Source organism: Nerophis ophidion, linkage group LG01 (genome assembly GCF_033978795.1).
Source record: "Nerophis ophidion isolate RoL-2023_Sa linkage group LG01, RoL_Noph_v1.0, whole genome shotgun sequence".
NCBI classification, from domain to species: Eukaryota; Metazoa; Chordata; class Actinopteri; order Syngnathiformes; family Syngnathidae; genus Nerophis; species Nerophis ophidion.
This window is the reverse complement of record NC_084611.1, coordinates 46167818-46172817: the sequence shown is the minus strand read 5'-3', so window position 1 is coordinate 46172817 and position 5000 is coordinate 46167818.

The following is a 5000-nucleotide window of genomic DNA, read 5'->3' as shown; positions in this document are numbered from 1 at the left end:
TCTGAACTTCGAATTTTACAAGGTAATGATTGGACATTACTTTAGTATACGGGAGTATCATAACTTTGGAAACGGTGATACCCCTGACAAGCACTAGGTCTATCGTATTACCGCTGCGATGCGTGTGTTCATTTATTATTTGTGTAAGACCACAGCTATCAATTATAGTGTGGAGCGCCACGCATGGAGGGTCTGATGGGGTATTCATATGGATATTAAAGTCTCCCATTATAATTATATTGTCGCCGTGCGTCACTAGATCAGTGATGAACTCTGAGAATTCACTAATAAAGTCCGAAAGGGCCAAGGGGGGATAACAGCCAGGTAGAGAGGTAGCGGTGCGACAGACCTCATAGTAAGCACCTCAAATGATTTATTATTATTACTTAAGTTAGGGGTAAGGTTAAGGTTGTCATTGTATATTAGTGCGACACTCCCATCCCTTTTAAGGGGACGGGCAATATGCACATTCGTAGTTAGGAGAAGATGCCTTGTTTAGCAGGAAAAATGTATCTAGGAATTGATTGTGACTGTTATCTTCAGATTGTGTGCTTTGTGGAATGGTCCAAAATTGAAAGTCTTGCAAAGAGGAAGAATTTGAGAAGCTCTCATAAAGAGTGTAGCCCATGACGAGCAGCTTACATGTTTCTGGCAAGCAGTTCTGGCCCAGCGAGCGACCCGCTCCGCGTGCCAGCTCGCAAAGGTGTGCCAGCTCCAAATGCTGCGCGGGGGCGGACCACAAGAGTTTGTGTGAGAAATGCAAGCCAGCAGGTGTCAACCCTGAGTGGAGCTCAGGTGTGGAAATCGGAAGAAAGAAGCAGGGATGGGAAGAAGATGTCCTGGGATTTACCTCTTGGGAGAAGCTGCTGCTCATGGTCTTGGACTTGCTTTAGGTAACTTTCTTTCCGGCGATGAGGTGGCGACTTGTCCAGGATACACCCGCCTTCCGCCCGAATGCAGCTGAGATAGGCTCCAGCACCCCGTGCGACCCCGAAAAAAGGGACAAGCGGTAAAAAATGGATAGATGGATGGACACTTTCTTTCTTGAAACACTCAGCTTGGAAACATTGTATGCGTTTCTTGGCGGGGAACACTCACTGGGTACTGGTGAGCCACAAGCGGGAAAATAGCCAGCAGAAATGGACAAAGAAAGGGGACATTACAGAAATATCAGGTCTGCTTCTGAAAGATGACATAAATGGAGGACAGTAGGCAGGAAGTCAAAAGGGGACTATTTTCTATTGCAATGAAAAGATGTCAAGACACCTTGTCAAACCAATCACACTTACTGATCCTAAAAAACAAAACCATTTTGTCAAAAAATAAATGATGTGGTCCAAAGACTAGTCCTACAGACCAAAACCATTAAAAAAAAAAAATGTTTTATGGTCGTCCAAAGACTGATCCTACAAACCAAAATCATTTTGTCAAAAAATACAACTCTATGGTCCAAAGACTGATCCTACGGGGAAAAAACATTCTGTTGAAAAAAAAAAAAATACTATTGTCCAAATACTGATCCTCGAGACCAAACCATTTTGTTTCATAAAAACAATTCAGGGCTTCACGGTGGAAGAGGGGTTAGTGCGTCTGCCTCACAATACGAAGGTCCTGCAGTCCTGGGTTCAATCCCAGGCCCGGGATCTTTCTGTGTGGAGTTTTCATGTTCTCCCCGTGAATGTGTGGGTTCCCTCCAAGTACTCCAGCTTCCTCCCACTTCCAAAGACATGCACCTGGGGATAGTTTGATTGGCAACACTAAATTGGCCCTAGTGTGTGAATGTGAGTGTGAATGTTGTCTGTCTATCTGTGTTGGCCCAGCGATGAAATGGCGACTTGTCCAGGGTGTACCCCGCCTTCCGCCCGATTGTAGCTGAGATAGGCGCTAGCGCCCCCCCAAAAGGGAATAAGCGGTAGATAATGGAAAAACAATTCTATGGTCCAAGGACTGATCCTGCAGACCAAAACCATGTTGTTAAAAAAAACAATGCTATGGTCCAAAGACTGATCCTACAGGAACAAATAAACATTTTGTTGAAAACAAAATGCAATTGCCCAAAGATTGATCATACAACCCAAAACCATTTTGTTGAAAAAAAAAACAATGCTTTGGTCCAAACACTGTTCATACAAACCAAAACCATTTTGCTGAAAAAGCAATTCTATGGTCCGAAGACTACAACTGTTGTGCCAAAAACTGATCCTTCACTAGAATGACTACACTGTTTGGTGCAAAGATCAAGCCTCCAGTCCGAAGACTACCAGTCTGAATAAAAGACAAATCCTACGGTCCATCTGGTCCAAAGACTGATCCTTCTGTTTTAAAGCTTGATCCTTCAGGGCAAAGAGCGAACGTGATCAGATGGAGCAGAAGAGAAGTGGGCCACAATTACAACAATTACAACAATTACAACACCATCTGCATCCAGACTTCATCAACTTCAAACTTGGCTGTGGTCTACACTTCCTTCCTGGAAAAAAACAACTTTTCATCTTCTGCTGCCAATCTATGAAAGACAACTTCAAAGGATGTGGGCGGGGTCAAATGGCCCTTAGCTTGTTTGGAGATTCTGCTGATGGAACGTCAAATTGACATCAGCGTCATTTGCACCAGCAGCTATTTGCTAACGTCTGCCCCCGAGCCAACGAGGACGAGGCACAACTTTGCATGTTTCCTGCTTCTGAAAATGCCCAAAGTACCTGGAAATACTAAGAAATCCCACATGTTTAGTTGTGGACGATTTAGCCCTGCTCCTTTTTGCATGTAAGTTCTGTTAGCTCAGCCTCCCTTACCTTATTTTGCAACATAAAATACTTTCTGCCTGCATGCATATTCTGGGTTTTGTACCGCGACCACGACTGACCATGACAGGAATGTGCCCTCTGCATCATTTTCAGGACTTCTTTTTGCACGCTGGACACGGGAAGACATGCTCCTACAGCAGGAATACAAATTTTGTACTCCTGCGATATGAATACTATTAACTTGTACATGTTATGTACACAGTATTTATTCAAGTAGAAATATCACAGATTACATGAACAAACATTTTTGACAATCAAAGCATGATCGTAGCGATCCACATTTTGTGCTATTTATGCCTGAAATTGCTGTCTAAACATGCAAGTGTAGCTCCTCCTCTGAATGCAAGTGCTCCTACAGCAGGAACACAAATTCTGTGTCCACAACACACTGCAACCATTTGTTGTTTTCAATTCACATTCAAAGCGGGTTTGTCCTTTCTGTGATCAGCTGTTTGAAAAAGAATCATGTTTAAAAAGCATTTCATCAAATCAAATTAATTGGTAGTCTAAATCAGTGTTCCCAACCACCGGGCCGCAGAATAATTTTTTTTATTAATTTCTTTTTTTTTTTTAATAAAAAAAATAAAAAAATAAAAACTTTTTTTTATTTTTTTTTTATCAAAACAACATAAAAAACACAAGAAACACTTACAATTAGAGCACCACCACAAAAAAAAAACTCCCTTTTTCATGACAAAGGGAAAAAAATAAAACAATTCTCAAGCGTTGACCGGTCCGCAGCTACAAAAAGGTTGGGCACCACTGGTCTAAATGATAAGTGTAGGGTACAAATTATATCCGTCTGCAGTTAATCGGGATTCATTTTTAATTATGAACAATGCCATTAATCCTGATTAAATATGATCATTGTTGGACAAATATAGTGTTCATATATATATATATATATATACACATGTATACGTGTATATTTATATACATATGTACACATGTATATGTATATATGTGTATATATATATATATATATATATATGTATGTATGTGTGTGTGTGTTTATTTTGTTTGTTTTTCAAAATGTATTCATTTATTTGTTTATTTTCAATAATACATTTGCAAAAAAAAAAAAAGGATTTTAGAGCATCTCCACGCAAGCAGAAGGAAATGTTCTAACCTGTAGCCTATTTTGAAAATGTTCATTATAAAAATGATTCCAAACAATACACTGCAAGAATGGATCCTGAATGGAATTGTCATATGATGATTGTAATTGTTGGACAGCCCTAGGTATAAAAGGGCTGTCCAACAAATGGGAGAACGACATTTTCTAACCTGTTTTGAAAAAGCCTCCTTCTACAAATGATTCCAAATAATACCCTGCAAGAATGGTTTGACTGAAGAATGGATAATGTCATCCCACAAAACAAAGTTGGATTATTAGCTGGCCAAAGATTGAAAAGTGATTGACATTTGACGAGTGTGCAAAGATGGAGAGGAGGTGCGTAGTGAAACTTGACCCCTGGCCTTGGCTAACAGGGGACGCCAAAGCTGCCAAGGCCCACTTGAAAGAGTTGAGAGTTTGCAAGCGTGGCCATTTTCTGCTGGCAGCAGGTGCACACAGGTGCACACAGGTGAGGACCACATTCCCAAGAGAGCAGGCTTTCATTTACAGGAAACCAGCTACAAACAGGAAGTGACTTTGCAAGTGGACGCGGCCAGACGCCCTTTCATGCTAAAAACCACGTCCTCATCCACCAAAGTGCGTGCGGCCGTATGGTCATCTGGTAATGTGGTCATGTGGTCGTGTGGCGAGGCGAGCGCAGGTGCTCATTTAGAGGGATGAAAGAGGTGGTGAACATGTGGTGCTAATGAAAGCTTGCCAGAGGTTATGATTACAGGCTTTGAAGGTCACATCAACTTCAAAGTGGGGAGGGACATCATGTCTTCACATCAACTTCAATGTGAGGAGGGACATCATGTCTTCACATCAACTTCAAAGTGGGGACATCATGTCTTCACATCAACTTCAAAGTGGGGAGGGACATCATGTCTTCACATCAACTTCAAAGTGGGGAGGGACATCATGTCTTCACATCAACTTCAAAGTGGGGAGGGACATCATGTCTTCACATCAACTCTAAAGTGGGGACATCATGTCTTCACATCAACTTCAGAGTGGGGACATCATGTCTTCACATCAACTTCAAAGTGGGGAGGGACATCATGTCTTCACATCAACTC